We start from the raw sequence: 16,402 nt of genomic DNA, 5'->3' as shown, positions 1-16,402 counted from the left end.
TATCAGGGCTCGAACCTGAGACCTTCCGCGTGTTAGGCGGACGTGATAACCACTACAACATAGATACCCAAAAGATGTCACTTTTCAATTTAAAAAAATTGCCAAAATCTCCGAAAGTTTCGTTCTAACAACAAGTCAAAAAAGAACATTATGTATCTACCAGGGCTCGAACCTGGGACCTTCCGCGTGTAAAGCGGACGTGATAACCACTACACCATAGATACGCTAGCGACTGCAACATGAACTGACGAAAATCGTCTTGGAGATAGGGTTGCATTTTGACCAAGGCCTGAACCAGTGGATTTCTTTAAAACGGATATTTTTGGTATTAAGAAGAAACCGTTTCATTGCCACCAAAATATTTTCTGCAATCTTTAAAAACTGAAGCCGGTCATGCCTCCCCGGCGGGGAATTTAACTCAGGTCTTCCGTAAAACAGGCGGTGATACTCAGCACTATACTACCAAGGACCCAAAAAATGTCACTTTTCAATTTAAAAAAATTGCCAAAAACCTCCGAAAGTTTCGTTCTAACAACAAGTCAAAAAAGAACATTATGTATCTACCAGGGCTCGAACCTGGGACCTTCCGCGTGTTAGGCGGACGTGATAACCACTACACCATAGATACCCGTCATAGCCATCGTAAATACGATGAAACCGTTTTAAAAATGGGCAAATTTTCGAGACCGAGAGCCGCCAATTCACTCGTCCACATATCGCTAAAATATCAACCTTCTTTGTACCTATCAGGGCTAGAACCTGAGACCTTCCGCGTGTAAAGCGGACGTGATAACCACTACACCATAGATACGCTAGCGACTGCAACATGAACTGACGAAAATCGTCTTGGAGATAGGGTTGCATTTTGACCAAGGCGTGAACCAGTGGATTTCTTTAAAACGGATATTTTTGGTATTAAGAAGAAACCGTTTCATTGCCACCAAAATATTTTCTGTTATCTTTAAAAACTGAAGCCGGTCATGCCTCCCCGGCGGGGAATTTAACTCAGGTCTTCCGTAAAACAGGCGGTGATACTCAGCACTATACTACCAAGGACCCAAAATATGTCACTTTTCAATTTAAAAAAATTGCCAAAAACCTCCGAAAGTTTCGTTCTAACAACAAGTCAAAAAAGAACATTATGTATCTACCAGGGCTCGAACCTGGGACCTTCCGCGTGTTAGGCGGACGTTATAACCACTACACCATAGATGCCCGTCACAGCCATCGTAAATACGATGAAACCGTTTTAAAAATGGGCAAATTTTCGAGACCGAGAGCCTCCAATTCACTCGTCCACATCTCGCTAAAATATCAACCTTCTTTGTATATATCAGAGCTCGAACCTGAGACCTTCCGCGTGTTAGGCGGACGTGATAACCACTACACCATAGATACCCAAAACATTTCACTTTTCAATTTAAAAAAATTGCCAAAAACCTCCGAAAGTTTCGTTCTAACAACAAGTCAAAAAAGAGCATTATGTATCTACCAGGGCTCGAACCTGGGACCTTCCGCGTGTTAGGCGGACGTGATAACCACTACACCATAGATACCCGTCATGGCCATCGTAAATACGATGAAACTGTTTTAAAAATGGGCAAATTATCGAGACCGAGAGCCTCCAATTCACTCGTCCACATATCGCTAAAATATCAACCTTCTTTGTATCTATCAGGGCTCGAACCTGAGACCTTCCGCGTGTAAAGCGGACGTGATAACCACTACAACATAGATACGCTAGCGACTGTAACATGAACTGACGAAAATCGTCTGGGTGATAGGGTTGCATTTTGACCAAGGCCTGAACCAGTGGATTTCTTTAAAACGGATATTTTTGGTATTAAGAAGAAACCGTTTCATTGCCACCAAAATATTTTCTGCAATCTTTAAAAACTGAAGCCGGTCATGCCTCCCCGGCGGGGAATTTAACTCAGGTCTTCCGTAAAACAGGCGGTGATACTCAGCACTATACTACCAAGGACCCAAAATATGTCACTTTTCAATTTAAAAAAATTGCCAAAAACCTCCGAAAGTTTCGTTCTAACAACAAGTCAAAAAAGAACATTATGTATCTACCAGGGCTCGAACCTGGGACCTTCCGCGTGTTAGGCGGACGTGATAACCACTACACCATAGATGCCCGTCACAGCCATCGTAAATACGATGAAACCGTTTTAAAAATGGGCAAATTTTCGAGACCGAGAGCCTCCAATTCACTCGTCCACATCTCGCTAAAATATCAACCTTCTTTGTATATATCAGGGCTCGAACCTGAGACCTTCCGCGTGTTAGGCGGACGTGATAACCACTACAACATAGATACCCAAAAGATGTCACTTTTCAATTTAAAAAAATTGCCAAAATCTCCGAAAGTTTCGTTCTAACAACAAGTCAAAAAAGAACATTATGTATCTACCAGGGCTCGAACCTGGGACCTTCCGCGTGTTAGGCGGACGTGATAACCACTACACCATAGATACCCGTCATGGCCGTCGTAAATACGATGAAACTGTTTTAAAAATGGGCAAATTTTCGAGACCGAGAGCCTCCAATTCACTCGTCCACATATCGCTAAAATATCAACCTTCTTTGTATCTATCAGGGCTCGAACCTGAGACCTTCCGCGTGTAAAGCGGACGTGATAACCACTACACCATAGATACGCTAGCGACTGCAACATGAACTGACGAAAATCGTCTTGGAGATAGGGTTGCATTTTGACCAAGGCCTGAACCAGTGGATTTCTTTAAAACGGATATTTTTGGTATTAAGAAGAAACCGTTTCATTGCCACCAAAATATTTTCTGCAATCTTTAAAAACTGAAGCCGGTCATGCCTCCCCGGCGGGGAATTTAACTCAGGTCTTCCGTAAAACAGGCGGTGATACTCAGCACTATAATACCAAGGACCCAAAAAATGTCACTTTTCAATTTAAAAAAATTGCCAAAAACCTCCGAAAGTTTCGTTCTAACAACAAGTCAAAAAAGAACATTATGTATCTACCAGGGCTCGAACCTGGGACCTTCCGCGTGTTAGGCGGACGTGATAACCACTACACCATAGATACCCAAAACATTTCACTTTTCAATTTAAAAAAATTGCCAAAAACCTCCGAAAGTTTCGTTCTAACAACAAGTCAAAAAAGAGCATTATGTATCTACCAGGGCTCGAACCTGGGACCTTCCGCGTGTTAGGCGGACGTGATAACCACTACACCATAGATACCCGTCATGGCCATCGTAAATACGATGAAACTGTTTTAAAAATGGGCAAATTATCGAGACCGAGAGCCTCCAATTCACTCGTCCACATATCGCTAAAATATCAACCTTCTTTGTATCTATCAGGGCTCGAACCTGAGACCTTCCGCGTGTAAAGCGGACGTGATAACCACTACACCATAGATACGCTAGCGACTGTAACATGAACTGACGAAAATCGTCTGGGTGATAGGGTTGCATTTTGACCAAGGCCTGAACCAGTGGATTTCTTTAAAACGGATATTTTTGGTATTAAGAAGAAACCGTTTCATTGAAAACCAAAATATTTTCTGCAATCTTTAAAAACTGAAGCCGGTCATGCCTCCCCGGCGGGGAATTTAACTCAGGTCTTCCGTAAAACAGGCGGTGATACTCAGCACTATACTACCAAGGACCCAAAAAATGTCACTTTTCAATTTAAAAAAATTGCCAAAAACCTCCGAAAGTTTCGTTCTAACAACAAGTCAAAAAAGAACATTATGTATCTACCAGGGCTCGAACCTGGGACCTTCCGCGTGTTAGGCGGACGTGATAACCACTACACCATAGATACGCTAGCGACTGTAACATGAACTGACGAAAATCGTCTGGGTGATAGGGTTGCATTTTGACCAAGGCCTGAACCAGTGGATTTCTTTAAAACGGATATTTTTGGTATTAAGAAGAAACCGTTTCATTGCCACCAAAATATTTTCTGCAATCTTTAAAAACTGAAGCCGGTCATGCCTCCCCGGCGGGGAATTTAACTCAGGTCTTCCGTAAAACAGGCGGTGATACTCAGCACTATACTACCAAGGACCCAAAATATGTCACTTTTCAATTTAAAAAAATTGCCAAAAACCTCCGAAAGTTTCGTTCTAACAACAAGGCAAAAAAGAACATTATGTATCTACCAGGGCTCGATCCTGGGACCTTCCGCGTGTTAGGCGGACGTGATAACCACTACACCATAGATACCCGTCATAGCCGTCGTAAATACGATGAAACTGTTTTAAAAATGGGCAAATTTTCGAGACCGAGAGCCTCCAATTCACTCGTCCACATATCGCTAAAATATCAACCTTCTTTGTATCTATCAGGGCTCGAACCTGAGACCTTCCGCGTGTAAAGCGGACGTGATAACCACTACACCATAGATACGCTAGCGACTGCAACATGAACTGACGAAAATCGTCTTGGAGATAGGGTTGCATTTTGACCAAGGCCTGAACCAGTGGATTTCTTTAAAACGGATATTTTTGGTATTAAGAAGAAACCGTTTCATTGCCACCAAAATATTTTCTGTTATCTTTAAAAACTGAAGCCGGTCATGCCTCCCCGGCGGGGAATTTAACTCAGGTCTTCCGTAAAACAGGCGGTGATACTCAGCACTATACTACCAAGGACCCAAAATATGTCACTTTTCAATTTAAAAAAATTGCCAAAAACCTCCGAAAGTTTCGTTCTAACAACAAGTCAAAAAAGAACATTATGTATCTACCAGGGCTCGAACCAGGGACCTTCCGCGTGTTAGGCGGACGTGATAACCACTACACCATAGATACCCAAAACATTTCACTTTTCAATTTAAAAAAATTGCCAAAAACCTCCGAAAGTTTCGTTCTAACAACAAGTCAAAAAAGAGCATTATGTATCTACCAGGGCTCGAACCTGGGACCTTCCGCGTGTTAGGCGGACGTGATAACCACTACACCATAGATACCCGTCATGGCCATCGTAAATACGATGAAACTGTTTTAAAAATGGGCAAATTATCGAGACCGAGAGCCTCCAATTCACTCGTCCACATATCGCTAAAATATCAACCTTCTTTGTATCTATCAGGGCTCGAACCTGAGACCTTCCGCGTGTAAAGCGGACGTGATAACCACTACAACATAGATACGCTAGCGACTGTAACATGAACTGACGAAAATCGTCTGGGTGATAGGGTTGCATTTTGACCAAGGCCTGAACCAGTGGATTTCTTTAAAACGGATATTTTTGGTATTAAGAAGAAACCGTTTCATTGCCACCAAAATATTTTCTGCAATCTTTAAAAACTGAAGCCGGTCATGCCTCCCCGGCGGGGAATTTAACTCAGGTCTTCCGTAAAACAGGCGGTGATACTCAGCACTATACTACCAAGGACCCAAAAAATGTCACTTTTCAATTTAAAAAAATTGCCAAAAACCTCCGAAAGTTTCGTTCTAACAACAAGTCAAAAAAGGACATTATGTATCTACCAGGGCTCGAACCTGGGACCTTCCGCGTGTTAGGCGGACGTGATAACCACTACACCATAGATACGCTAGCGACTGTAACATGAACTGACGAAAATCGTCTGGGTGATAGGGTTGCATTTTGACCAAGGCCTGAACCAGTGGATTTCTTTAAAACGGATATTTTTGGTATTAAGAAGAAACCGTTTCATTGCCACCAAAATATTTTCTGTTATCTTTAAAAACTGAAGCCGGTCATGCCTCCCCGGCGGGGAATTTAACTCAGGTCTTCCGTAAAACAGGCGGTGATACTCAGCACTATACTACCAAGGACCCAAAATATGTCACTTTTCAATTTAAAAAAATTGCCAAAAACCTCCGAAAGTTTCGTTCTAACAACAAGTCAAAAAAGAACATTATGTATCTACCAGGGCTCGAACCAGGGACCTTCCGCGTGTTAGGCGGACGTGATAACCACTACACCATAGATACCCAAAACATTTCACTTTTCAATTTAAAAAAATTGCCAAAAACCTCCGAAAGTTTCGTTCTAACAACAAGTCAAAAAAGAGCATTATGTATCTACCAGGGCTCGAACCTGGGACCTTCCGCGTGTTAGGCGGACGTGATAACCACTACACCATAGATACCCGTCATGGCCATCGTAAATACGATGAAACTGTTTTAAAAATGGGCAAATTATCGAGACCGAGAGCCTCCAATTCACTCGTCCACATATCGCTAAAATATCAACCTTCTTTGTATCTATCAGGGCTCGAACCTGAGACCTTCCGCGTGTAAAGCGGACGTGATAACCACTACAACATAGATACGCTAGCGACTGTAACATGAACTGACGAAAATCGTCTGGGTGATAGGGTTGCATTTTGACCAAGGCCTGAACCAGTGGATTTCTTTAAAACGGATATTTTTGGTATTAAGAAGAAACCGTTTCATTGCCACCAAAATATTTTCTGCAATCTTTAAAAACTGAAGCCGGTCATGCCTCCCCGGCGGGGAATTTAACTCAGGTCTTCCGTAAAACAGGCGGTGATACTCAGCACTATACTACCAAGGACCCAAAATATGTCACTTTTCAATTTAAAAAAATTGCCAAAAACCTCCGAAAGTTTCGTTCTAACAACAAGTCAAAAAAGAACATTATGTATCTACCAGGGCTCGAACCTGGGACCTTCCGCGTGTTAGGCGGACGTGATAACCACTACACCATAGATGCCCGTCACAGCCATCGTAAATACGATGAAACCGTTTTAAAAATGGGCAAATTTTCGAGACCGAGAGCCTCCAATTCACTCGTCCACATCTCGCTAAAATATCAACCTTCTTTGTATATATCAGGGCTCGAACCTGAGACCTTCCGCGTGTTAGGCGGACGTGATAACCACTACAACATAGATACCCAAAAGATGTCACTTTTCAATTTAAAAAAATTGCCAAAATCTCCGAAAGTTTCGTTCTAACAACAAGTCAAAAAAGAACATTATGTATCTACCAGGGCTCGAACCTGGGACCTTCCGCGTGTTAGGCAGACGTGATAACCACTACACCATAGATACCCGTCATGGCCGTCGTAAATACGATGAAACTGTTTTAAAAATGGGCAAATTTTCGAGACCGAGAGCCTCCAATTCACTCGTCCACATATCGCTAAAATATCAACCTTCTTTGTATCTATCAGGGCTCGAACCTGAGACCTTCCGCGTGTAAAGCGGACGTGATAACCACTACACCATAGATACGCTAGCGACTGCAACATGAACTGACGAAAATCGTCTTGGAGATAGGGTTGCATTTTGACCAAGGCCTGAACCAGTGGATTTCTTTAAAACGGATATTTTTGGTATTAAGAAGAAACCGTTTCATTGCCACCAAAATATTTTCTGCAATCTTTAAAAACTGAAGCCGGTCATGCCTCCCCGGCGGGGAATTTAACTCAGGTCTTCCGTAAAACAGGCGGTGATACTCAGCACTATAATACCAAGGACCCAAAAAATGTCACTTTTCAATTTAAAAAAATTGCCAAAAACCTCCGAAAGTTTCGTTCTAACAACAAGTCAAAAAAGAACATTATGTATCTACCAGGGCTCGAACCTGGGACCTTCCGCGTGTTAGGCGGACGTGATAACCACTACACCATAGATACCCAAAACATTTCACTTTTCAATTTAAAAAAATTGCCAAAAACCTCCGAAAGTTTCGTTCTAACAACAAGTCAAAAAAGAGCATTATGTATCTACCAGGGCTCGAACCTGGGACCTTCCGCGTGTTAGGCGGACGTGATAACCACTACACCATAGATACCCGTCATGGCCATCGTAAATACGATGAAACTGTTTTAAAAATGGGCAAATTATCGAGACCGAGAGCCTCCAATTCACTCGTCCACATATCGCTAAAATATCAACCTTCTTTGTATCTATCAGGGCTCGAACCTGAGACCTTCCGCGTGTATAGCGGACGTGATAACCACTACACCATAGATACGCTAGCGACTGTAACATGAACTGACGAAAATCGTCTGGGTGATAGGGTTGCATTTTGACCAAGGCCTGAACCAGTGGATTTCTTTAAAACGGATATTTTTGGTATTAAGAAGAAACCGTTTCATTGCCACCAAAATATTTTCTGCAATCTTTAAAAACTGAAGCCGGTCATGCCTCCCCGGCGGGGAATTTAACTCAGGTCTTCCGTAAAACAGGCGGTGATACTCAGCACTATACTACCAAGGACCCAAAAAATGTCACTTTTCAATTTAAAAAAATTGCCAAAAACCTCCGAAAGTTTCGTTCTAACAACAAGTCAAAAAAGAACATTATGTATCTACCAGGGCTCGAACCTGGGACCTTCCGCGTGTTAGGCGGACGTGATAACCACTACACCATAGATACGCTAGCGACTGTAACATGAACTGACGAAAATCGTCTGGGTGATAGGGTTGCATTTTGACCAAGGCCTGAACCAGTGGATTTCTTTAAAACGGATATTTTTGGTATTAAGAAGAAACCGTTTCATTGCCACCAAAATATTTTCTGCAATCTTTAAAAACTGAAGCCGGTCATGCCTCCCCGGCGGGGAATTTAACTCAGGTCTTCCGTAAAACAGGCGGTGATACTCAGCACTATACTACCAAGGACCCAAAATATGTCACTTTTCAATTTAAAAAAATTGCCAAAAACCTCCGAAAGTTTCGTTCTAACAACAAGGCAAAAAAGAACATTATGTATCTACCAGGGCTCGATCCTGGGACCTTCCGCGTGTTAGGCGGACGTGATAACCACTACACCATAGATACCCGTCATAGCCGTCGTAAATACGATGAAACTGTTTTAAAAATGGGCAAATTTTCGAGACCGAGAGCCTCCAATTCACTCGTCCACATATCGCTAAAATATCAACCTTCTTTGTATCTATCAGGGCTCGAACCTGAGACCTTCCGCGTGTAAAGCGGACGTGATAACCACTACACCATAGATACGCTAGCGACTGCAACATGAACTGACGAAAATCGTCTTGGAGATAGGGTTGCATTTTGACCAAGGCCTGAACCAGTGGATTTCTTTAAAACGGATATTTTTGGTATTAAGAAGAAACCGTTTCATTGCCACCAAAATATTTTCTGCAATCTTTAAAAACTGAAGCCGGTCATGCCTCCCCGGCGGGGAATTTAACTCAGGTCTTCCGTAAAACAGGCGGTGATACTCAGCACTATACTACCAAGGACCCAAAAAATGTCACTTTTCAATTTAAAAAAATTGCCAAAAACCTCCGAAAGTTTCGTTCTAACAACAAGTCAAAAAAGAACATTATGTATCTACCAGGGCTCGAACCTGGGACCTTCCGCGTGTTAGGCGGACGTGATAACCACTACACCATAGATACGCTAGCGACTGTAACATGAACTGACGAAAATCGTCTGGGTGATAGGGTTGCATTTTGACCAAGGCCTGAACCAGTGGATTTCTTTAAAACGGATATTTTTGGTATTAAGAAGAAACCGTTTCATTGCCACCAAAATATTTTCTGTTATCTTTAAAAACTGAAGCCGGTCATGCCTCCCCGGCGGGGAATTTAACTCAGGTCTTCCGTAAAACAGGCGGTGATACTCAGCACTATACTACCAAGGACCCAAAATATGTCACTTTTCAATTTAAAAAAATTGCCAAAAACCTCCGAAAGTTTCGTTCTAACAACAAGTCAAAAAAGAACATTATGTATCTACCAGGGCTCGAACCAGGGACCTTCCGCGTGTTAGGCGGACGTGATAACCACTACACCATAGATACCCAAAACATGTCACTTTTCAATTTAAAAAAATTGCCAAAAACCTCCGAAAGTTTCGTTCTAACAACAAGGCAAAAAAGAACATTATGTATCTACCAGGGCTCGATCCTGGGACCTTCCGCGTGTTAGGCGGACGTGATAACCACTACACCATAGATACCCGTCATAGCCGTCGTAAATACGATGAAACTGTTTTAAAAATGGGCAAATTTTCGAGACCGAGAGCCTCCAATTCACTCGTCCACATATCGCTAAAATATCAACCTTCTTTGTATCTATCAGGGCTCGAACCTGAGACCTTCCGCGTGTAAAGCGGACGTGATAACCACTACACCATAGATACGCTAGCGACTGCAACATGAACTGACGAAAATCGTCTTGGAGATAGGGTTGCATTTTGACCAAGGCCTGAACCAGTGGATTTCTTTAAAACGGATATTTTTGGTATTAAGAAGAAACCGTTTCATTGCCACCAAAATATTTTCTGCAATCTTTAAAAACTGAAGCCGGTCATGCCTCCCCGGCGGGGAATTTAACTCAGGTCTTCCGTAAAACAGGCGGTGATACTCAGCACTATAATACCAAGGACCCAAAAAATGTCACTTTTCAATTTAAAAAAATTGCCAAAAACCTCCGAAAGTTTCGTTCTAACAACAAGTCAAAAAAGAACATTATGTATCTACCAGGGCTCGAACCTGGGACCTTCCGCGTGTTAGGCGGACGTGATAACCACTACACCATAGATACCCAAAACATTTCACTTTTCAATTTAAAAAAATTGCCAAAAACCTCCGAAAGTTTCGTTCTAACAACAAGTCAAAAAAGAGCATTATGTATCTACCAGGGCTCGAACCTGGGACCTTCCGCGTGTTAGGCGGACGTGATAACCACTACACCATAGATACCCGTCATGGCCATCGTAAATACGATGAAACTGTTTTAAAAATGGGCAAATTATCGAGACCGAGAGCCTCCAATTCACTCGTCCACATATCGCTAAAATATCAACCTTCTTTGTATCTATCAGGGCTCGAACCTGAGACCTTCCGCGTGTATAGCGGACGTGATAACCACTACACCATAGATACGCTAGCGACTGTAACATGAACTGACGAAAATCGTCTGGGTGATAGGGTTGCATTTTGACCAAGGCCTGAACCAGTGGATTTCTTTAAAACGGATATTTTTGGTATTAAGAAGAAACCGTTTCATTGCCACCAAAATATTTTCTGCAATCTTTAAAAACTGAAGCCGGTCATGCCTCCCCGGCGGGGAATTTAACTCAGGTCTTCCGTAAAACAGGCGGTGATACTCAGCACTATACTACCAAGGACCCAAAAAATGTCACTTTTCAATTTAAAAAAATTGCCAAAAACCTCCGAAAGTTTCGTTCTAACAACAAGTCAAAAAAGAACATTATGTATCTACCAGGGCTCGAACCTGGGACCTTCCGCGTGTTAGGCGGACGTGATAACCACTACACCATAGATACGCTAGCGACTGTAACATGAACTGACGAAAATCGTCTGGGTGATAGGGTTGCATTTTGACCAAGGCCTGAACCAGTGGATTTCTTTAAAACGGATATTTTTGGTATTAAGAAGAAACCGTTTCATTGCCACCAAAATATTTTCTGTTATCTTTAAAAACTGAAGCCGGTCATGCCTCCCCGGCGGGGAATTTAACTCAGGTCTTCCGTAAAACAGGCGGTGATACTCAGCACTATACTACCAAGGACCCAAAATATGTCACTTTTCAATTTAAAAAAATTGCCAAAAACCTCCGAAAGTTTCGTTCTAACAACAAGTCAAAAAAGAACATTATGTATCTACCAGGGCTCGAACCAGGGACCTTCCGCGTGTTAGGCGGACGTGATAACCACTACACCATAGATACCCAAAACATGTCACTTTTCAATTTAAAAAAATTGCCAAAAACCTCCGAAAGTTTCGTTCTAACAACAAGGCAAAAAAGAACATTATGTATCTACCAGGGCTCGATCCTGGGACCTTCCGCGTGTTAGGCGGACGTGATAACCACTACACCATAGATACCCGTCATAGCCGTCGTAAATACGATGAAACTGTTTTAAAAATGGGCAAATTTTCGAGACCGAGAGCCTCCAATTCACTCGTCCACATATCGCTAAAATATCAACCTTCTTTGTATCTATCAGGGCTCGAACCTGAGACCTTCCGCGTGTAAAGCGGACGTGATAACCACTACACCATAGATACGCTAGCGACTGCAACATGAACTGACGAAAATCGTCTTGGAGATAGGGTTGCATTTTGACCAAGGCCTGAACCAGTGGATTTCTTTAAAACGGATATTTTTGGTATTAAGAAGAAACCGTTTCATTGCCACCAAAATATTTTCTGCAATCTTTAAAAACTGAAGCCGGTCATGCCTCCCCGGCGGGGAATTTAACTCAGGTCTTCCGTAAAACAGGCGGTGATACTCAGCACTATAATACCAAGGACCCAAAAAATGTCACTTTTCAATTTAAAAAAATTGCCAAAAACCTCCGAAAGTTTCGTTCTAACAACAAGTCAAAAAAGAACATTATGTATCTACCAGGGCTCGAACCTGGGACCTTCCGCGTGTTAGGCGGACGTGATAACCACTACACCATAGATACCCAAAACATTTCACTTTTCAATTTAAAAAAATTGCCAAAAACCTCCGAAAGTTTCGTTCTAACAACAAGTCAAAAAAGAGCATTATGTATCTACCAGGGCTCGAACCTGGGACCTTCCGCGTGTTAGGCGGACGTGATAACCACTACACCATAGATACCCGTCATGGCCATCGTAAATACGATGAAACTGTTTTAAAAATGGGCAAATTATCGAGACCGAGAGCCTCCAATTCACTCGTCCACATATCGCTAAAATATCAACCTTCTTTGTATCTATCAGGGCTCGAACCTGAGACCTTCCGCGTGTATAGCGGACGTGATAACCACTACACCATAGATACGCTAGCGACTGTAACATGAACTGACGAAAATCGTCTGGGTGATAGGGTTGCATTTTGACCAAGGCCTGAACCAGTGGATTTCTTTAAAACGGATATTTTTGGTATTAAGAAGAAACCGTTTCATTGCCACCAAAATATTTTCTGCAATCTTTAAAAACTGAAGCCGGTCATGCCTCCCCGGCGGGGAATTTAACTCAGGTCTTCCGTAAAACAGGCGGTGATACTCAGCACTATACTACCAAGGACCCAAAAAATGTCACTTTTCAATTTAAAAAAATTGCCAAAAACCTCCGAAAGTTTCGTTCTAACAACAAGTCAAAAAAGAACATTATGTATCTACCAGGGCTCGAACCTGGGACCTTCCGCGTGTTAGGCGGACGTGATAACCACTACACCATAGATACGCTAGCGACTGTAACATGAACTGACGAAAATCGTCTGGGTGATAGGGTTGCATTTTGACCAAGGCCTGAACCAGTGGATTTCTTTAAAACGGATATTTTTGGTATTAAGAAGAAACCGTTTCATTGCCACCAAAATATTTTCTGCAATCTTTAAAAACTGAAGCCGGTCATGCCTCCCCGGCGGGGAATTTAACTCAGGTCTTCCGTAAAACAGGCGGTGATACTCAGCACTATACTACCAAGGACCCAAAATATGTCACTTTTCAATTTAAAAAAATTGCCAAAAACCTCCGAAAGTTTCGTTCTAACAACAAGGCAAAAAAGAACATTATGTATCTACCAGGGCTCGATCCTGGGACCTTCCGCGTGTTAGGCGGACGTGATAACCACTACACCATAGATACCCGTCATAGCCGTCGTAAATACGATGAAACTGTTTTAAAAATGGGCAAATTTTCGAGACCGAGAGCCTCCAATTCACTCGTCCACATATCGCTAAAATATCAACCTTCTTTGTATCTATCAGGGCTCGAACCTGAGACCTTCCGCGTGTAAAGCGGACGTGATAACCACTACACCATAGATACGCTAGCGACTGCAACATGAACTGACGAAAATCGTCTTGGAGATAGGGTTGCATTTTGACCAAGGCCTGAACCAGTGGATTTCTTTAAAACGGATATTTTTGGTATTAAGAAGAAACCGTTTCATTGCCACCAAAATATTTTCTGCAATCTTTAAAAACTGAAGCCGGTCATGCCTCCCCGGCGGGGAATTTAACTCAGGTCTTCCGTAAAACAGGCGGTGATACTCAGCACTATACTACCAAGGACCCAAAAAATGTCACTTTTCAATTTAAAAAAATTGCCAAAAACCTCCGAAAGTTTCGTTCTAACAACAAGTCAAAAAAGAACATTATGTATCTACCAGGGCTCGAACCTGGGACCTTCCGCGTGTTAGGCGGACGTGATAACCACTACACCATAGATACGCTAGCGACTGTAACATGAACTGACGAAAATCGTCTGGGTGATAGGGTTGCATTTTGACCAAGGCCTGAACCAGTGGATTTCTTTAAAACGGATATTTTTGGTATTAAGAAGAAACCGTTTCATTGCCACCAAAATATTTTCTGTTATCTTTAAAAACTGAAGCCGGTCATGCCTCCCCGGCGGGGAATTTAACTCAGGTCTTCCGTAAAACAGGCGGTGATACTCAGCACTATACTACCAAGGACCCAAAATATGTCACTTTTCAATTTAAAAAAATTGCCAAAAACCTCCGAAAGTTTCGTTCTAACAACAAGTCAAAAAAGAACATTATGTATCTACCAGGGCTCGAACCAGGGACCTTCCGCTTGTTAGGCGGACGTGATAACCACTACACCATAGATACCCAAAACATGTCACTTTTCAATTTAAAAAAATTGCCAAAAACCTCCGAAAGTTTCGTTCTAACAACAAGGCAAAAAAGAACATTATGTATCTACCAGGGCTCGATCCTGGGACCTTCCGCGTGTTAGGCGGACGTGATAACCACTACACCATAGATACCCGTCATAGCCGTCGTAAATACGATGAAACTGTTTTAAAAATGGGCAAATTTTCGAGACCGAGAGCCTCCAATTCACTCGTCCACATATCGCTAAAATATCAACCTTCTTTGTATCTATCAGGGCTCGAACCTGAGACCTTCCGCGTGTAAAGCGGACGTGATAACCACTACACCATAGATACGCTAGCGACTGCAACATGAACTGACGAAAATCGTCTTGGAGATAGGGTTGCATTTTGACCAAGGCCTGAACCAGTGGATTTCTTTAAAACGGATATTTTTGGTATTAAGAAGAAACCGTTTCATTGCCACCAAAATATTTTCTGCAATCTTTAAAAACTGAAGCCGGTCATGCCTCCCCGGCGGGGAATTTAACTCAGGTCTTCCGTAAAACAGGCGGTGATACTCAGCACTATACTACCAAGGACCCAAAAAATGTCACTTTTCAATTTAAAAAAATTGCCAAAAACCTCCGAAAGTTTCGTTCTAACAACAAGTCAAAAAAGAACATTATGTATCTACCAGGGCTCGAACCTGGGACCTTCCGCGTGTTAGGCGGACGTGATAACCACTACACCATAGATACGCTAGCGACTGTAACATGAACTGACGAAAATCGTCTGGGTGATAGGGTTGCATTTTGACCAAGGCCTGAACCAGTGGATTTCTTTAAAACGGATATTTTTGGTATTAAGAAGAAACCGTTTCATTGCCACCAAAATATTTTCTGTTATCTTTAAAAACTGAAGCCGGTCATGCCTCCCCGGCGGGGAATTTAACTCAGGTCTTCCGTAAAACAGGCGGTGATACTCAGCACTATACTACCAAGGACCCAAAATATGTCACTTTTCAATTTAAAAAAATTGCCAAAAACCTCCGAAAGTTTCGTTCTAACAACAAGTCAAAAAAGAACATTATGTATCTACCAGGGCTCGAACCAGGGACCTTTCGCGTGTTAGGCGGACGTGATAACCACTACACCATAGATACCCAAAACATGTCACTTTTCAATTTAAAAAAATTGCCAAAAACCTCCGAAAGTTTCGTTCTAACAACAAGTCAAAAAAGAGCATTATGTATCTACCAGGGCTCGAACCTGGGACCTTCCGCGTGTTAGGCGGACGTGATAACCACTACACCATAGATACCCGTCATGGCCATCGTAAATACGATGAAACTGTTTTAAAAATGGGCAAATTATCGAGACCGAGAGCCTCCAATTCACTCGTCCACATATCGCTAAAATATCAACCTTCTTTGTATCTATCAGGGCTTGAACCTGAGACCTTCCGCGTGTAAAGCGGACGTGATAACCACTACACCATAGATACGCTAGCGACTGTAACATGAACTGACGAAAATCGTCTGGGTGATAGGGTTGCATTTTGACCAAGGCCTGAACCAGTGGATTTCTTTAAAACGGATATTTTTGGTATTAAGAAGAAACCGTTTCATTGCCACCAAAATATTTTCTGCAATCTTTAAAAACTGAAGCCGGTCATGCCTCCCCGGCGGGGAATTTAACTCAGGTCTTCCGTAAAACAGGCGGTGATACTCAGCACTATACTACCAAGGACCCAAAAAATGTCACTTTTCAATTTAAAAAAATTGCCAAAAACCTCCGAAAGTTTCGTTCTAACAACAAGTCAAAAAAGAACATTATGTATCTACCAGGGCTCGAACCTGGGACCTTCCG

General features: G+C 42.3%; 18 non-coding genes across 18 annotated transcripts; all 18 read right to left on the bottom strand.

Moving 5' to 3' along the window:
- Window positions 1–151: 151 nt before the first annotated feature.
- TRNAV-UAC (transfer RNA valine (anticodon UAC)) lies at window positions 152–224 on the bottom strand. Its single transcript has one exon. It is a non-coding gene; the product is annotated as a tRNA-Val (tRNA).
- A 514-nt stretch (window positions 225–738) lies between these two features.
- TRNAV-UAC (transfer RNA valine (anticodon UAC)) lies at window positions 739–811 on the bottom strand. The gene has a single exon. It is a non-coding gene; the product is annotated as a tRNA-Val (tRNA).
- Window positions 812–1,666: 855 nt separating this feature from the next.
- On the bottom strand, window positions 1,667–1,739 carry TRNAV-UAC (transfer RNA valine (anticodon UAC)). The gene has a single exon. It is a non-coding gene; the product is annotated as a tRNA-Val (tRNA).
- An 854-nt stretch (window positions 1,740–2,593) lies between these two features.
- On the bottom strand, window positions 2,594–2,666 carry TRNAV-UAC (transfer RNA valine (anticodon UAC)). The gene has a single exon. It is a non-coding gene; the product is annotated as a tRNA-Val (tRNA).
- Window positions 2,667–3,338: 672 nt separating this feature from the next.
- On the bottom strand, window positions 3,339–3,411 carry TRNAV-UAC (transfer RNA valine (anticodon UAC)). Its single transcript has one exon. It is a non-coding gene; the product is annotated as a tRNA-Val (tRNA).
- Window positions 3,412–4,330: 919 nt separating this feature from the next.
- On the bottom strand, window positions 4,331–4,403 carry TRNAV-UAC (transfer RNA valine (anticodon UAC)). Its single transcript has one exon. It is a non-coding gene; the product is annotated as a tRNA-Val (tRNA).
- Window positions 4,404–5,075: 672 nt separating this feature from the next.
- On the bottom strand, window positions 5,076–5,148 carry TRNAV-UAC (transfer RNA valine (anticodon UAC)). The gene has a single exon. It is a non-coding gene; the product is annotated as a tRNA-Val (tRNA).
- Window positions 5,149–6,224: 1,076 nt separating this feature from the next.
- On the bottom strand, window positions 6,225–6,297 carry TRNAV-UAC (transfer RNA valine (anticodon UAC)). Its single transcript has one exon. It is a non-coding gene; the product is annotated as a tRNA-Val (tRNA).
- An 854-nt stretch (window positions 6,298–7,151) lies between these two features.
- Window positions 7,152–7,224, bottom strand: TRNAV-UAC (transfer RNA valine (anticodon UAC)). The gene has a single exon. It is a non-coding gene; the product is annotated as a tRNA-Val (tRNA).
- Window positions 7,225–7,896: 672 nt separating this feature from the next.
- TRNAV-UAC (transfer RNA valine (anticodon UAC)) lies at window positions 7,897–7,969 on the bottom strand. Its single transcript has one exon. It is a non-coding gene; the product is annotated as a tRNA-Val (tRNA).
- A 918-nt stretch (window positions 7,970–8,887) lies between these two features.
- Window positions 8,888–8,960, bottom strand: TRNAV-UAC (transfer RNA valine (anticodon UAC)). Its single transcript has one exon. It is a non-coding gene; the product is annotated as a tRNA-Val (tRNA).
- A 1,076-nt stretch (window positions 8,961–10,036) lies between these two features.
- On the bottom strand, window positions 10,037–10,109 carry TRNAV-UAC (transfer RNA valine (anticodon UAC)). Its single transcript has one exon. It is a non-coding gene; the product is annotated as a tRNA-Val (tRNA).
- A 672-nt stretch (window positions 10,110–10,781) lies between these two features.
- On the bottom strand, window positions 10,782–10,854 carry TRNAV-UAC (transfer RNA valine (anticodon UAC)). Its single transcript has one exon. It is a non-coding gene; the product is annotated as a tRNA-Val (tRNA).
- A 1,076-nt stretch (window positions 10,855–11,930) lies between these two features.
- On the bottom strand, window positions 11,931–12,003 carry TRNAV-UAC (transfer RNA valine (anticodon UAC)). Its single transcript has one exon. It is a non-coding gene; the product is annotated as a tRNA-Val (tRNA).
- A 672-nt stretch (window positions 12,004–12,675) lies between these two features.
- TRNAV-UAC (transfer RNA valine (anticodon UAC)) lies at window positions 12,676–12,748 on the bottom strand. The gene has a single exon. It is a non-coding gene; the product is annotated as a tRNA-Val (tRNA).
- A 918-nt stretch (window positions 12,749–13,666) lies between these two features.
- On the bottom strand, window positions 13,667–13,739 carry TRNAV-UAC (transfer RNA valine (anticodon UAC)). Its single transcript has one exon. It is a non-coding gene; the product is annotated as a tRNA-Val (tRNA).
- A 1,076-nt stretch (window positions 13,740–14,815) lies between these two features.
- On the bottom strand, window positions 14,816–14,888 carry TRNAV-UAC (transfer RNA valine (anticodon UAC)). Its single transcript has one exon. It is a non-coding gene; the product is annotated as a tRNA-Val (tRNA).
- A 1,076-nt stretch (window positions 14,889–15,964) lies between these two features.
- Window positions 15,965–16,037, bottom strand: TRNAV-UAC (transfer RNA valine (anticodon UAC)). The gene has a single exon. It is a non-coding gene; the product is annotated as a tRNA-Val (tRNA).
- Window positions 16,038–16,402: the final 365 nt, after the last annotated feature.

Source organism: Leiobunum rupestre, chromosome 3 (assembly GCF_980474605.1).
Source record: "Leiobunum rupestre chromosome 3, qqLeiRupe1.1.hap1, whole genome shotgun sequence".
NCBI classification, from domain to species: domain Eukaryota; kingdom Metazoa; phylum Arthropoda; class Arachnida; order Opiliones; family Sclerosomatidae; genus Leiobunum; species Leiobunum rupestre.
This window is presented reverse-complemented; position numbering and strand designations above follow the sequence as displayed.